This window comes from Paralichthys olivaceus, chromosome 8 (genome assembly GCF_024713975.1).
Source record: "Paralichthys olivaceus isolate ysfri-2021 chromosome 8, ASM2471397v2, whole genome shotgun sequence".
NCBI classification, from domain to species: domain Eukaryota; kingdom Metazoa; phylum Chordata; class Actinopteri; order Pleuronectiformes; family Paralichthyidae; genus Paralichthys; species Paralichthys olivaceus.
In genome coordinates this window covers 24,490,733-24,509,086 of record NC_091100.1, presented here as the reverse complement: position 1 = coordinate 24,509,086, position 18,354 = coordinate 24,490,733, and positions in this window count along the sequence as shown.

Here is an 18,354-nt window from a genome sequence, read left to right as displayed (position 1 = left end):
GGGGACGTGAATGATTTGACTTAACAACTAACTTGTCAAATTCACTGACTCGCTTGCTGGGGAACTAATTGGCACAATGGCAGCACACTAAAAGGCTGACAAGCTGCTCCTCAGTTGTGGATGGCAACACACGTCCTTCTTATCTGAACACATACAGGTTCCTGCAAATGAAAGACCCCTGCGGACTGTGATGTTGCTATAGAGCTTGGGCTCCGTGGCCCTTTTCATTTGCATTCAAGCACGACTTCCTTTTGCACACAAGTGTCAAGCAAGTGTCGCTGCACGTATGAATGGGTCAGGAACAGAGAGAGCTAGATTGAGGGCTGCCATTGCTAAAATAATGAGTGTAAAAATCAAGCAGCAATGACTGATTTACACCAACATAAATGTATCAGCTCCCATTGTTGTTGGATGACTACTGGTATTTGTCAAATGCTCTGTTAACGGCTTCGGCCTGTTTCAATCTGTATGAGATCAATGCAGCATTCACACAGGCTATCCTGCTATGTTTTTTAATACATCTCCCCTCCAACATAAGGCAAGATAAGAAACTTCAAATTACATTCCTCGATCCTTTCCAAATCAAATTAGGTTTCTGGGTTGCATTACACCACTCCCCGCGCATGGGTCTGCTAATCCAATCATGGAGCACCAAGGCTCACTTTACCCCAGTCCAAGATAACATGCACAAAATCAAATAATCTTATTCGAGAGGGATTTCTGAGCGGAGCAACTGTAGAACAGTTCCTTATTGTTAGTGAGAAACACTCCCAAGTATCTTTAACCAGCAGTGGACTGACTGTGAGTGTGTTTTCCCCGAAATGGTGTGAACTCGCACCAATGGATGCTTCTTTAACAGTAGCTGCTGCTCTGGATACCAAGTGACATGAGAAGAAAAATCAATTTTTAATATTTTCTTGGGTTTCAGCTCAACCACACAGCTTGTCTACAAGCTGAATAAGGTTAGCAACACACATTTTTCTTCTCATTCATAGAAGGTCAATCTCCCTCGTGAAACAATTGTTATTGTTCCGATGCTCTGGCAAAAGTAAAGGGTTGAACATCCTGTTTACTTTCACCCCACAGGTGGTCACCTCAGGAAATGAAGAAACAGGAATTAATGCTGCTGAAAGATGATTGATTAAAGGAGGAACGCTGGGTTAAAATCAATAGCCATACTGCAATGCCCAAGTAGAATTTTATTGTTTTAACTATGTTGCCTGCCCCAGCTACAGTTTAGGATTGATTTATCGAGCTGTGTTTTGTGCACTGCTGGCAGATTCTAAGCAACAAAAGGGAAATTTCCGTGTCTGTTTAAGTGTTTGGGTGACTCAAAGAGCCAGTCAGAGGTAAAGACATGTTCAGAAAACCATTAGTTGGAGGCTGGGGTTCGAAATCCTGCCCAACGCTTTATGACAGCAGTTATTGTGGCAGCTCAGCGTAGGAAATATTATTCACCACCCTCAGCAAGACATTGCTTTAATGGCCAACAAGGGAATATTGTCAGCGGGTTTAAAAGTCCAAACTGTAATGCAGAATTATTTTTTGTTTCTTTCTTTTTTTTCAACTTGAGACTAAAATGATAGCTTTAAACCAACCAGAAGTTTGCACTGTAATGCACAGTGACATAGGCTGAGGGCTGAACATGAAGACAGCGAGGAAAACGTAAGTGAAGTTTTGGCAGTAAGCTGAGAAGAACAGTGACTTTTGATGCTACATCTGGAGAGAGGGAAAAAAATTACAGCACTATAATGAAATTTCTTACAAAGGAAATGGAAATGATAAAACACCAGCTCTGAGCCCCACTGGGTTAAAAATACGGGAAGTACACTTTGAGTTTCCTCTTCTTTTTTTTTACTTGAAAGCTACAGAGACGAGTGCCAGCAGCTTCAGAAAGAATAACTGGTGTTCGCTGTGACTCCCACCGAAACACAATGACACAGGAGAAAGAAAACCAGGCAACAAGGTGAAGTAAAACTTGTTGTAATATCATAATTATTCGGTGTACATTGTCGTACCCATTAAAGACTGCAAAACAGCACTGCATCATGAGAAATGAATGTACATGGCTCAGGACAGCTGTCTGCGATCACACTGCACTGTAGTACAAAGCCTTTCTGCAGGCTGCTGCTTTGATAAGCGCCTTTCCAAAACTGTTTTTCACTCTTCCAGAGAGACTCTCAGAGAGATAACCACAAAGTCTACAAATGCAGGAGAAAATGACTGTGAATGAATGCAGGGTCTCTGCTATATTTAGTCATTATCACTTCGATCATCAGCGTCTGTTTGCAGAAGCAATGTATCCAGCCGTCTGTGTTGCAACCCAATAATCGAGACAAAGTGCTGCCGTACAACCAGGAGTCGTCTTTGATAAATTGCCATATTTAACCCAAGTTGCTTCCTCGCTCTTTTTTTTTCTGCCTCATCGACAACACATGTACATTTTTTATGTTCAACGCCCTGCATGTTATAATTTATGGAGCATGTCATTAGACCCTATGTTGGTGAGTGGCATGAATTCTAATGTTATCTTCACACAAGGATGTGTGTGTGTGTGTGTGTGTGTGTGTGTGTGTGTGTGTGTGTGTGTGTGTGTGTGTGTGTGTTCCTGTACTTATATCTTAATGAGAACCAATTTGAAGCATAGACCCTTCATAGTGAGGACATTTTTGGAAAGTGAGGACATTTCTGGTCCTCACTTCTTCAAAGGGCTGTGTTAGGTTTAAGACTTGGTTTTTGGGGGTAGGGCTAGAATTAGGTTTGGGTAAGGGTTAGGCATTTAGTTTGGATAGTGAGGGTTATGGTAAGGGGATAGGGAATATATTATGCCGATGGGTGTCCTCACTAAGATAGAAGCGTGAGTGTGTGTGTGTGTGTGTGTGTGTGTGTGTGTGTGGCATTGGAAAATAATAAACTAAATTAATAGCCATCCCCAACTGTTACTGCATGGGACACATGCCAGGTCTAATATAAATTCTGACTCTTAAAAATACTCTCATATAAAATAAAAATCGATGTGCACAGCAATCTGACACACACACAAACACACTCATACACTAATATTTTTTATCATATTAGCTGAAGCTTAGGTGCAATTCCTTTATATTTAGTGATTTCAGCAATTTCTTTTGAATTAAACTTAATTACTTTTAAAGTCTGCAGTACTGTTGTGCTAACATCTGAACTATGTTAATTCTTCAGGACTTGTGCTACTGTGGTACAGGATTGAGGTTTAAAGCAATATGTCAGTATTTATTGTGCCAGTAAGTTTAGGCAATTACAGTGGAAAATACCATCTGGATCTGAGATCCGAGGATCTGTTACGCTCTTGTGACTGACACGTGTTCCTGTGCTGCGCCTCATCTCATTCTTAAGGAGAAAGCTAAAAATGACTTTTTGACACAGACTTTTATGTGAGCTATCTTTGGCTGTGAGAGTGCAAGACCTGCCATGTGCACAGGTCTGCTCTTTGTGCAGCTGTGGTATTTTTCCAGCTTTAGGATAATCTTGACCTGCTTCTGGGTCTGAGCTTTCTGTTGAAATGTACACATCTGCAGCAACAAAACTTGTCCAGTGCAAATGTGACGCACCTTGCACAGACTGTTAAACTCTAAGATTTATGAATATGAGCGATACAAATAAAATTTGAGACCTCAAGCGTCACACAAATATAACAGACTTTAAAATAACATAACTGTTGGTATCTGTGTATGTGATGAATGATATTTAAGAGGAAATTGCAGTGTAGAAATGAAGTGTTGAGAAGTCTGAGTGACACTAAAAGCTTATCTTCAGGTAGTTAAGCTAGCAACGCACACATCTTGTTAAAATTAAGAAACTACATGACAAGCTCAGCTGTTTTTAGGCATGAACTCCAGAAAAATGTCCTCACTCTGGGGTCCTGACTTTCACACATGAAGAAGACAGCCTGAGATTCTCTGGTCAGACGTGTTGACAACAACACAGGAATCTACAGAGCATTAAGGTGAGGGCTGGTGCAGCAGTCAGGAGGCAAGTCACGGCATATAAAATCCACTGCAGAGGTCACATGTTTTTTGTTTATCGACACCAGCATCTCATTGTTTTGTCATTGTTGACATCTACATCTGTGTCTCTGCCGTATGTGGCTCCCCTTTTTCATCCTGAGGTATTTGTATTCTCTTTAGGGTTTTTTTCAGTATCGCACTTCGAGTGTTAGAAAATCTACTTGCTCGTGGTGAATCCTGCAGATAATCACCTGCTGTGTCCTCACATCGTCTCATTCGTACATTATCAAGAGCTTTTACTTGGGGGCTGGCAGGACATTGGTGCCCTCACGTCTAGCCCCTCTGGATAATTACAGGCAATTATCTGGAGTTTTCTGCATGTCTGAAAGTGGCTTAAGTAAAACTAACTTACTGTTATTTTAACATCGATCACTGTGCTATCATCATTAACAATCATTTTGTGGTGACCTGACTACACCAGAAAAAAACAGGAATAACGATGTAGAAATGTAGGAAACATTAGACAACAATGCTGTGCAACAAAGATGTACAGTCACCACTAACTTGTTTATATTATAAAATGATTCTATATTATATGTATAAATAAATCAACATTTCCATTTTTATGACTGTATTCAATACAGACAGTGGTGATTTTCGCTAGATAGCACTAAATGGTAAGTGGTCTCTATTTATATAGCACTTTTCTAGTCTTGATGAACACTCAAAGCACTTCATAGAATTTTGCCATTCACCCATTCACACACATTTATGCAGTGGAACACATCAATCACACACTACTAACACACTGTCAGGGGAAATTTGGGAATCAGCATCTTGCTCCCAGACACTTTGGTACCGACTGGAGGAGCTGGGAACGAACCACTGACCGTCTGGTTAGTAGACGATTTGATCTTCCTCCTGAGCTGCAGCACAGCAGAGACAAGGCATTTGATTCATCCACTGTCTTACTGTGTGCACTTCAACACTTTAAATGGCTCACAGCATGGACATATTTGAAAATATATTGAATTGTAACACCTGTATCGTGATAGTCAGGAAGTCTACATCATTAGGACGACATTCTTCACTCCTCCACATCACAGCTGCTCACACAAGCATGTCTCGTTTAGTCGGCCAGAGTTTGGCACAATGCTGCCCAAGTTAATCAAAAATGAATACGCAGTCATCTTCTTATACTTAAAATCGATACAATATTTAGCGCATGACATTGTCAGGAGTGCCCTCCTTTCCCTTGCATCTTACACTGAGAACCTTGAAGAGCTATTAGAGCCCCTTTCTTCATGAGGAGGGGTGATGGCTAGGACTTTAAAGAGCTGTGTTTTAGAAGCAGCAGTACTTCAGATCAAAGCAAGCCTGTCAGAGCCTCTTAGAAACCATTTTTGGTACAGAATACGCCGTTTTCATAGGGACTGTTTCCTTGGTGCAAATTGGTTGTTGTAAACTAAGCCTGGGGATTATCCAGAGTAATCACAGCTGAGTGAACTGCTGTAATGATTTTACTTCATTACATAGTGTGAGTTCAAGTTAACCATTTTTGTAATTTTGTCATCACCAATTTAGAGCAAGCACTTGTTGTCCATGCAGTAAACATCATCAAGTAAATTGCTATCGTTTTTGTGTATTTGTTATTTGCACAACAAAAACCTCTTCACGCAAAGTGAGGTGATTTTTTTTTTTAAGTGAAATGCCTCAAAATGCAATGGAAGCAAACATAGCGAGTAAACCATTATGTGCATGAAGCATGTGACTGAAAGTTCCACATGAAGACTCTGCTCTGCTGGAGAGACAGAAAATAGTGGCAGATGAAATATGTGTGGAGTGGTAGGCAGATTGTAACGTTCGTCAGATTAGTAAAATAAATATTAATCAAAACAAGGAGATTATGTTTTTGACGACATTTCTAATCATTTCATGTTTGACTGGTGCTCTTTTAAGCACATCATCTTGTTGCATGCAATGCTTAAATAGCACCCAAATAACGAATGAGTGCCACTTCCTATTTATTCTGTTAAAGGTTCAGTTTGAGATTTACTGACATTTAGTGATGAAGTGTCATGTTTAAGCTGAATACTCCTCCCCTCACCCTGCCCTTCCAAACATGAGAGACAACCAGTGGTAGCCTTCAGTTGTCATAAAAACTCAAAAGATGTTTAGTTTGTCTAGTTTGGAGGACCCCCTCCATGTAAATATAAAGTATTTAAGTATAAAGGTCCCATTCTAGGTTTAAGAAAACAATCATTCGTACAATCTAGATAATAACAGTAAAGTTACAAGTGAAAACATATCGGATTACTTTATATTAAATTTCTGTCAATAGATCAATTTCACCTAAATTTCACACACTGAACCTTTAAACAAACTCCTGACATCTACAATGGTAGTTGGTGAAAACGGTCATTCGCATTTTCTGTAAATGGATAAAATTTGTGCCATATTTGAATTGAATCTAGCTCTTTATAGTAATCAGTCAGCAGCTATCTATCCATCTATCTGTTTGCTGTACTACTTATTATTTGAGGGTTGGGACGCAGGGGGGAGAAGACACACCCTGGACATGTTGCCAGCCTATCACGGTGCTGATATTTAGAGACAAATGAAGACCATGGGCACTTTTACAGTTTCTAATTAGCCTAACCTGAATGTCTTTAGACTGTGGGAGGAAGCTGGAGTACCAGGAGAAAACTCATGTAGACAAAGGGAAGAACATGTAACATTAGAACTCCACACAGAGAGACCCTGCTCATGAGTAAGATTCAAACCTAGACCCTTTATGCAGTGAGCTGTGCCCCCTCAAGTTGATGCCCTGTCTACATCAGATATTTAGAAAATGTACTCATTCCTCTGTGTTCCGACCTTTTTCAAAATCTGCATCCATGTGCACGTGTCAAAAGGAGCGTTGAGAAACAGTGACAGCTTTACTTTACGCATGCCCACAGTTGCTTGGTGTAAATCAAAGCACTTAGACCATGTACCAGAAAGGTCCTTCCTTTAATAAGGTGATGAAACAGATGTCAAATTACTGTGAGCAAAGAAATAAGTTAAAAAAAACGATGACCTTCAACAATTTTGGCTTTAAGTTGCTACTGCCAAAAGAGAATAAGCTCACAATAATCATCTATGTTATTTGACAGATGCGTCCTGTGGACTTTATGGCCACCATCGACACCTACTTGTCGGGCAGGCTTGTTTGAACTTTTCTAGTCCTTTTTGTTATCTTGTGTGGACAGAGATTTTTTTTAAAAAGGGAAAGAAATATCTGTTGAAAAAGATATCCATTAGTGTAGACAAGGCCCGAAATTGAAACAAAAAGTTTATGCTGATCGCAATCACAGTACGCTTAGGATAACCTTTTATACGAGTGTCAGTCTAATCTGGTGCCTTTTCTGTTGCCAGTCTGCGAGCTGTGCTAGATGACGTCCCGTTCCTAATCCTGCCCACAAAGCTCTAATCAGCTTGGCTGCATTTCCAACAGGCAAAACAGCCGTCAGTAAAAATGTGAGATGTGGGCTTTGATTCAGAGGTCTGGAATCAGGACAGCATAACATGGTCACTCTGCTTTGGACACATTTGTGTGGTGTAAACAAATTGTATGTGTTCCTCATAAACAGATTAACGCGAAGAAATTGGGTGACGTGAAATTTGACACATGATGTTAGGCGTGAAATAACATGCTAGGTACGTCTTGTTGCAGTGTGACAGTTACATCATGGAGCTGCAGGATGTGTGACCTTTACAATGAAACATGGAGGATCTTCATATGAGCTCAAACAGGAAAAGGTAAATGGAAGTGACAGGCTTATATATCTCACACCACTAACTTCAGCAGCCTGCGGTGAGGCTCATAGCTTATTCAACATGTCTCTGGGGCCTGCTTCTGTCAACCTCAGCTCTGCCCAAGGAGGGTGACAGGGAGTAGGTATTGTAGTCAAAACAATTTACTTTGTGACATTTTGATAACTACAATTTTTCTTGCATGACGACGAGTGTGCCAGTATGCCATTTAATTTAGTGGCGGGATGTGGGCTATGAAGTCTGAAAGAAAGCTTAAAGTGGTGAGAAAAAGCCTATTATTTTTATGTCTCACAGAAAATGATGAGAGTATACATAACAGAAAAAATACAACGGGAGAGAGATGGTAAAAGAAAGGACCGATTTGGAAGACAGAAATCTCTTGAAAGAGTAAAAAGGTGACACTGTCAGGAGTGAAAGTAAAACCTGGATGAAAACAGAAATCTAAAGTATGACAGGGGATAGATCAACATGAAGGGATAAAAGGGAGAAACAAGCGAGGGATCAAGTCTTTGTGTGCAACAGAGAGACCACTGAACATTGCTAAGTGCATACAGTGTCAGAAAGCATGAGCGTCTGGGTTGTCATAAGAAATGGGCATTTCGTGTTCTCCCTTTGGTCGCTGTGCAATGCATCGTGGCTGCTGACCTCCCCGTCAGATTCCCGGGCTCCCATCCATCACCTCGGGGAAACATATTAATGTGGCAGCATGTTTTTAGCTCATCCATCACAACATCAGATAGCCCACACAGTAGTCAGGTACGGACACAGTCCAGTCACTCAGACAATTGATTAATCAGACCTCTCCTGACTCTCTTAAAAGGAAGGATTATGGGATATGTAGATGTGGCTTTGTTCTCTGAGGAGCCAAAGTGGGTGAGTTTGGAGTGTGTTAATCGTTTTTTGGGGTCGTAGCTGCACCAGAATGTTGATTAAATAAATGAAAAAAAAATGTCAGTGTCGTCATGGGCAACTAAAACATAGTGGTTTTTTTAATCTCACTAATCCTGTTGTATTGATAGCCTTTTGATCTAGAACACTTGTTTGCACTTCTTGACCTAAACCTGGTCAGCTTTGCTCATTGTCTTTATACTCTATTGCTTCTTGCTTTCATCCCTTCATCATGCATCCATGGGGTGGACATCCTGACTGGCCTGTTTGAGTTCATCGTCCTTACCTGACCTCCTGTGAACGTCTGCACGAGCACCTCTCTCTCGGACCGTGACTTGTGGAGCAACGAAGTAGATCCTCCAAACACCTTTGAAAACATGAAGCATGACTGCAGGAGGAGGAGTAAATTGTGGTGCAAAAGTGAAGGCAGTCAAATACAGAGGACATGGACCATTAATGGTAAATTTTTCGCTTGTAACAGATACTGTAAATCCCCATAAAAATGTCAGTATTCAGATTGTCTGAAATAATAGCTAGGTCATGGCCTGCACAGTTAAACACCGGTCGCTATTAAAGTCACTGCATAAAATCACTGAAGAGCGCAGAATTAGATTAAAGATTCAGCCTCACCTTCACTTCTACACATACAATATGCTTGACTAACATAAATGTTCATTGTGGAGCACAGTATAACACAGAACACACATACAGTATAAACAGCTCAGTGTTGAGGGTAAAGGCTCATTTATGCTCAACGATAGATAAGGAAATGGATCGAGTCCTCTGTCGATACTCTGCTTTCATTTTGTGCAGCAAGTCTTGTTGGGTATGAATGAAACAGATTGAACAGAGCAGTACTCGACATGTTGGTGGAATCTTAAAAAAATCTGCATGGCAGAAGTTTCTGTTGATGTTGAAAAATCCATCAAGGTTGTGCCGTGTGCTGATCACTGATGCCTCTGCACAGCTCTCGCAGGTAGACTGCTTCAATAACACTCCCTCTGCAGAATTCATGCAGCTTTCCTTGTGGGCATTAACACAGTCCACTGCCATGAGACCCACTAGACCGAGATGATTCTTCACCATTTCAGCCTCGATGGCTGCGCCAACCGGTGGCCTACAACAGCTCAGGTGGGAAATTAAGTATCATTTTTAGGAACAGAATTAGCTTTATGTTATCTTCTTAATTACGAAATATCTTTAACTCTCGACTCAAAAATGTTATAAAGATTATAAAGGTATCAGTTAGAAAGAATTTGGATAACTGCTTTGCTTACTTTTTTGTAATCAATTAATTTGGATGGTTATTAAATATCAAATATGTCATATATGAATAACATTGCGGTAAAGAGTTTTGTCTATAAACATCACAATCTGAATCAAATGTATTCAAAAAACTTTATTGTATGTATTGTTGCTATATAATTGTATATGCAATTAACTGTAATCTATTGTATACAACAATATGCATTTACAATATGCATACACTACTTACATACCATACATATATTCAAATAATCTATCTTTTATTTTGACACTACCTTTTAAATGATGTAAATAAGGAATCCTGGGAGTCAGGTGTTCTTTGTATGTTAATTGTATCTGTTTTCTTCGCTTTCAGATTTTGTATCCCAACATTTGTTGTCTTTGAATTGAGCTTTTTTACTATATCATTTGCTGTATTCCATTTTAAATGACATCAGACTGATTTGCTTCTTGTCTTTGATTTTTTGTATTCTTTTTCCCTAGTCATCTTTGTGAAAGGTGCTATATAAATAAAGTATGCATTATCATTACTATTGTTTTTATTATTATATATTATAATACATAATGATTATTAGTGCATTGTATAAAACAATGATCATAGTAATTCGAAAGTAGGGGAGAAAGATGATTAAAATGTATCTAAGTACTGTGAGTGTAGGGAGGAAAATAAAGACCAACTCAAACACTACTACAAGACCGCCTTAGTGAAAGCTATACAATAAAAGTGAAAGCAAATAAATTACAAAGTATAAGAGCATATCTAAAACATACAGTATATCCTGATTTCAGAAATCGAGATAAGCATTAAACCAAGTTAGAGAAATCTCAAGATCCTCCCTGGTGTGATGTTAATGTATGTCATGTCAGCATCAGCTTGTTAGTCATAATGTCCAGATTTAATGATACAGTCTGACACCACGTATCTTGCTCTCTTCCATCACCAGCGATGTTCTAACAAAGGCCAAACCAAATAGAGCAGTGAATGGTAAAAGTCTGGACACCAGTTTGTCAATGATAATTTTTTAGTGATAAAAGATTTAATCTATGAATGTGTAATCATTACCACCAGCATTGATTCAGTTTCCTGGATTTTCTTGTTTGTTTTTTTGATATTTTCAGTAAGGTTTTCTCACTCATTAAAGAGCAACTTAACTCGTCCCACTTGCTTCTACATCTGTCTGCACTTGTTTTCCTGCAAATTATAACAGATTCAGACCATTGTGGCTGCAAGACAATGTTCATACAGGGATTTCATTGAGCAGATTTTTATATGCATGATAGTAAATGATAGCAAGTGATGATAAAACCAGGACCAGCACTCAAAGCCAGGATACTAGGGTGCATGTAAATATATTACTGTTTATATACTGAATATTAACATGTTTTGGTTTTGGTCCGGTCTCTCTTGAAAAAGCATTTTATATCATGTTTCCATGGTCAAATAGGGAACAAAATACAAGACTCAGTATATGAAACTGAAACAGGACTTTAAACAACCAAATCTTAAAGGAACAATCCACTCTATCTTCTCTTACCTGGTGGAGGCTTTGTCAAGTCTGACATAATAACCCTGATGATGTTGTCAGAGTTACTGTGAGTTCTTTCAAGCACATCCTCTACAGAATGGGGGGAATATTAAAACAAACAACCATTCTCTCTCATTCATAACTTTGAGCAGTTTAAAATATTTAAACTGTTGGAGGAAGCTTGAGTACCAGGAGACAACCCACCCAGACATGTGGAGAACAAACGCAGGCCCAGGTCAGCTAACAGAAACTTCTCGTTGTGAAGTGAAAGTTTCTAACCACTGCACCACCATATTGCCCAGGGCTATTCAAATCAATAATCTAACCAGAAGGCCGGCGGTTCGATCCCAGTCCTTCCCATTCCCCATGCCAAAGTGTCCTTGGGCAAGGTACTGACCCCCAAAATTTCCCCTTTTAACTGAGAAAGTGGTGCCAAAAAAACTTGTAACAGGAAATAAAGACAGGTGAGGGATCCTTCTTCCAAGATGGGCAGGAGTGCAATAGATGTCGTAACTATTGAGTTGGTAATGTGAAAAGTTAATTATTATGATAATAAGTAGTTGGTGTGGCCCTTTAATCATTACCCATTTGAGTTTTTGCCTCTTCCCAGAAGTAGCCCAAGAAGATGTCAGGCGGGTTTCCTGTCATCAAGACACTTGTGGTCATGACAGGAAGCGACGGAGAGAGAGGAGGCTGGTGCTGTATCAGCCATGGTGTCTGTGTATGAGTGTGTGTATGGGCACGCGTGTGTGTGTGGGTTTCAGTGTCTCCTTGAGCAGCACCTCCATGTGCGTCTACAGGCATTTTTTGGCAGATGGCTCTTGTTATTTTCAGTCTCAAAACTTCCGGCTCATCTAATATACCTCTTTGTCTTTTAACTGCGATGGGCGGGGCAGGGGAGGCTTTAAAAAGAGGAAGGTAGGAGAAAGAGAAAGAGGAGGGGTAATATATTTATTGTGTCACAAAGAATTAGGGCTAGCACATTGATTCCCTTCTCTCTGGCTGCATTACATCTACAGCTCTCTTCATTTTCACAGTGGTATTTCATTTTTTATTTCCTTTTGCTTTAGATGTTTCTAAACTCAACCTTACTTCCCTGTTTCCTCTATATGTGCTCTCTATCTCTCTCAGCCTTCTCCTTTTCATGAATTACTACCTCCACTTCACAGGAAATGACAACAATCATCCGGCAGCATGAAGAGAGCTACTCAAGTGAAATCAGAATGCACGTCATGTGCCGGCACATCAAAAGCGTGCTGTGTTGGCATGCTCCCCCACCCCATGAGAGACATTAAGGCCTCTTGCCTCTGTAGCGCTCTGATTGTTGATGCATCTAAATGAAATGTATAGTTTAAAAAAAACAGATTTTCCATTCTCCTAAATGAATTATTATCTCTCATCTCCTGGAAGAGGAATACATGTGTGTGAGCAGATGTGGTTGATTTCTCTGTGTTCTGGCATATGATGAACCGTGTCCACGCAGTGCCCCCTTGTGGCGGCCATGTGACAGAATCCTCCTCTGACAAATTGTCCACTGAAGCCTTTAGACATGTTTCCATTATAAGGGGGTGTGGTGTAGGAGGGGGGAGTCTGAGTTTTCCTCATACACATCTAATCTGAGAATTCACTCCCACCTTTTTTTTTTAGATAAAGATGTCACGATTCAAAGATCTATGCCTCTGAAGGTATAGAATCAGGTCTGCCTCTGGTCATAATTCTACAATAAGCACCATAAAGTGAAGATGGTAGCAATTTTAGCTGGGTGTAAATGTGAACTCAGTGGAGGTGGGGGTGGATGGGTGGGGGCTGAAGACACTTAAGCTCCAGCATGAATCATACTCTTAAGAGAGGTTATTTTTGAGCTGTGCATGATACGAGGACATGTAGTTGCAGTCAAGATAGTCATACCACAAAGCGTTTACTACTCAGGTTCAACAAGGTTCTTTTTGATGGAGGTGGGCACAGATTTTCCTGAAGAGGAATGACAGTAGAGGCCTCTCCATCTTTGCAAAAAGGTCAAATATCCTTCAGGTCCAACCTATCTGAGGCGAAAGGAGCAGCAGCGCCTACAAAAAGCAACACGGGACTCCCAGGACAGCTTAGTTCTTTCTGCCGGCAGCGCCGTGGACAGGGGCACGGCGATGAACGCTTTGAGATGAGAGCGCTCTGTGCGTCTTTCATCTGCACAGCGTGAACCCACTGACAGATCTGTTACTGCTGCTCCTCTTTCTCTCCTGAGCCCTTATGAACATGCATGTGCAGGCTACAAACTCAATGTGGACATACTGTAAACAATGCACACACATGTACACACTCACACACAGACATTGGTTGTCCTCTGCTGTAGCAGGTGTGTAAGTGAATTGTTGTGAGAGAGTTTAGCTTTGGGTTATTTACTGACTTTCCAGTGGGAGCTGCTCCTGCCTTCTCGGTTATATGGTAACTGCTCGCTTCTCTGGTAATTCAAGATCTGTCAGCGGTGCAGTGCAGGGGAGAAACAACATCGGACTAGAGGAGATGTCAAAATGGCAGGTTTGTACAACTTATTCGTTACTGGAGAGCAGGGGCTCAGCAGAAAATAAATTATTTCAAGACTGTTTAACAGTGAGCTCAGCATTGGCCATGTGCAAAATGTCACTAACAACTTAAAGCTATGGCAAACCACAAATGTCAACAACCAAATCAACTGTGGCTCTCTGACTCAGACTGAGAGAGCCAAACGATGGAGACAACAGCTGAGTGTTTATCACTCAACACGTGTGATTGGCATGGCTCCGCTTCACCTCGCCACAGGAACAGCCGGGAAGAAACAATCGATGGTGAGAAAGGAGACGGAGAGTGGGAAAGATTGAGAGACAGATGGGGATAGTAGAGTGTGTGTGTGGTTGCATGAGTCTCATCATGTTTTTATCTGCGCCAAGCTGGAGTGTAATTTCCTGTTGTTACAGTGTTGATGTGCTAAATTCACCTTCCTTGGTAGATTCACATGTTGCCAACTCAACAGGCTCAGTTCTGGCAGCACTAGTTGGCTTCAGCCTGCACTCCACGTTTTTCAAACTGAAAAAAAATGATCATCTTAAAGGGACAGTTCACAGAAAATTGAAAATTCACTCATTATCTACTCACCATTATGCCGATGGAGGGGTGGGTGAAGTGTTTGAGTCCACAAATCACTGGTATCACAGGTAAACAGTGTTGCAGCCAAGGTGACTCCTTCAAACATTATTAAACAACAGAAAAAAACATAACACGCCTCATTAATTCTCCTGTGGTGTCATCCATGTGTCTGCAACATTCATATTCGAATGGAAACAGCATCATTTACACCGTGTTATATGCCTAAAAAGTCCATTAGCAGATGTAGCAATGCTAACGCGTTTCATTTTTTGGTGAACAATCCCCTTTAAGTTAGTAAATGTATTAGCAACCAGTTTCATATGTACCCGTTCACAGACATGGAGCCACATAATCATTGATATAGAGCATTTTAAGCAGAGTAAGTGAACCTGAACTCTGAACTTACAGGCCATTAAACTAACATACTAACCTGAGAGACGATGAAAAAAACTACAGACTTTGGTTTGTCACTTTGAGATCACATTAAACATATTCTTTACAATAATTGTAAATAAAAAAGGTTCAGAAAAGTTTTTAAGATTCAGATAAATGCTTGGTCAGACTCATAGTTTAAGGCCACTGCAGAGTGTCCCTTTGTGAGGCATGGAAAATTGCAGTAAATACAAGAAGATGATTTATATCTGCATGTTCCTGAGCTTGAGAAGTAAAGTAGATGTACACACCATGTTGTTCTCAACAACAAAATCAAATCTGGACTAGAGAACCTCCACTCTCTGGGTGTACATCCCCACACCATTTCATAAAAGCAACTCAGAAATACAGATCAAAATCATTTTAGCATTTTTTTTAATTAAAGAAAATAACATAAAACTTTGGACTGACATGTTCTTCCAGTGGTCCGTTCTGGCTGTGAGGCTTTCAGGTCAGGGCCAGTGTGAGAGACACACAGGTAGCTGTTGTTGGGTCATTGCTGACAAGTGTCATGGGGATTGCCATGAAAAAAAAGATGTGGAATGTTGCTTTCCAAGAGAAATTAACAAAGAGTCAGGATCCGCAGTTCTGCAGATCCACAAAAGATCAATCTTAAGAATAAATACCTCAGCAAACATGCGGTTAAATTAGATGATCATCATCGCTCTGACAGGGAAACGGGCCTCATGCCCATGAACACATTTATTCTTAAGAGGTACGTAAGACTGATATCTCTGGTTCATGAGATATTACTCTGCTGTTATTCAGATCAAGTATTTCACTAATGGATTGTATATTTCATTACTTAGGAGCAATAATAAATAAATACATAAATTACACCTTATAATTGTGTTAACATTATTCTGTCCTCATTATTCTGTACTTTGCAATATGAATAATAATATAATTCTTAATGTATTCTGCTAAATGTTGTTACTTGATGGCCTGGGGAGCACACAACTCCTTCGTGCTGCAAAGTAGTCCAGTTGGCTTGTGTCTTTTGCATTTGAGCTTGCTGCATTTAAATATTTTTTAAAGCCCTTTTCATAGTTTACTGTTTCTCCTTTATTCAGTAACAGGTGGCACAGCATCAACAGCTTTTTTCTAGTCTTCTAATTTCAATCCTGACCCTGTTAGAAATTAAAGGCTTTCTTCTAAGGATCTCTGAAATCAGGAATTCAGTCTCTGAAACTCGTGAAGTTCTTTTCTTCTTATTTGGTATTTTGGGGGTATTAATCATGCATATTTACCAGCCACCTGCACATATGCTTAAATACACACAAATAACATTCATCAAATGTAAGAAAGATTTAGGATGAGAATACAAAAATGTTCTTGCAGGTGGCCTAAAGTTAGCTAAGAAGCTGATACCGGCAAAAAAAAAAAATATCTGAGACTATCATCATCACCACTACCATCTGACATCATTTCTCGCCAAAGAGAAATTCATTAGAGGTCAGTGCAATATTTGTTGTGTTAAATTTCATATGGCCCTCAAAGGTTGTATAAAAACTGAAATGGCCCTTCCTAAGAAGAAGGTTCCCTCCCCCTGTGCTATGTTATGCAGTTTGCCACAGCAGATACCAGAGTTTCCAGGAGCTTTGGGAATCAGATCAAGTCTTCTAGTAATCTCACAGTTACACTGCTCACTGCATTATAGTGTGTATCCAGTTCACCCTTTTCATCACATAATCCGTCAGGACTCTGCTCGCTCTTCTGCTGCCACGTTGCTCACCTGAAAGCTATGATGTTGCTTGCTGCTAATGCTAATGCTGCTGTTGATATAGCATTCCAAAAGTCCTACCTCCACCTCCAGGCTCTGAGTCTGCAGCTGTTCTTCATTCCCTGCTGTTCTGTGCTGTGTTTTTAAAAATACTTTTGGTGGGGGGTGATGAGATCAGAGCTTCTACTCCAAAAATGGAGGCTGTGCATGTTCTATATTCACATCATAATCTATTTTACGTGAGTTGAGTTTTTAAACTTTGGTTCGCAGTCGTTTTTAAACTACTTCTGTTGGAGTGAAGTTGTTAGACTTTGTGCATCTTGCCAAAATTAACATCATTCTTGCCAGAGTCTATATTCCCCTGATATCTGCAGCAGAGTTGAAAGTAACATGTCTTCATGAACACATGAGCGTCAGAGGATGGAAAATGTTGTGTGATGTATGGATTGTAAAAGCCTGCTGATTTGAAATAAATGAGAGTGACGTAAATGAAGAATGAGGACCCCACAAAGCCTGCCACTGCCATGTTAGTGTGCATATAGTGAAATAACTATTCCTGTATTAGTCTGATGGCCGCCATTGTGACTGCCATGCCACCATTCTAGCTTCTGCTTCTTCTGCAGTTCTCTGGAGATCCGACAGACCTGGGGGTCCAGCTCGAGCTGAATTCGGAAACATCAAAGAGCGATGAAAAAGCAGCCTAGAGCCGGTGTGCTACACTTCTGGAGTTATGTATGCCAGAGATGGCCAGTAGGACTGTATCCTGCTGGGGCTTTCTACCTTTCTGACACTCTCTGCAAAGCGGTGTATCCTTTATCTGTGCCAATGTTCACCTGTTACTCATGTAGAAAGTATTTCCCTTATTGATTTTGAGTGTTTGTTTTGCAGAAAGCCCAGTGGCTGTGTCTTTTATCTTCCACCTGTAAAAAAAAAGAGTGAAAAGTAAAAAGTAACGTCTGATGTTAGATACAGAGAAAATCTGACTCTCTGTGTGTCTCATTTATTCTAACATGTAGTTCTGAGGTCATAATTATACACACCAGTGAAATATTTTATCCATAAATATTTCATTAATGTATCAGCACCAGTCTATGATCAGCACCTTAAACCAAGAATCGCTGTGTTACCTTAGACTGAGCCCTTGTTATCACATCTAGAGCAGGTCCTCCATGTTGCACCAGCTTGTTCCTACAGTAACCCAGAATGGACAAACCAAACTCTGGCTCCAAAGATGGACTTTCATTGTTCTATTTTACCTCAGGATGACCTTAGGTTTGTCGGCATGCTTGGAAACTCAGTGACTTGCAATCTGCAACCTCTCCACTAGATGTCACTACATCCTATAAACTGGTCCTTGAAGCCAATATACTATGATAATTAAATACAACAGCAGCTGAAATAAGAGATTTGAAACATCTTTGCTGTTAACTTGCTATAAAAACTTAGTTGACAACAATCGTTCAACAGTCAACTTGGGGACTTCAGTTTACTGGTAGATGCATAAAGAAAGAACAGGGTAATCTATTCCCCAATGCTGCATTTGTCAGAGGAATACTGTGTGAGGATAGGAAATGATCCAAAATGGTGATAACTGTGGAAC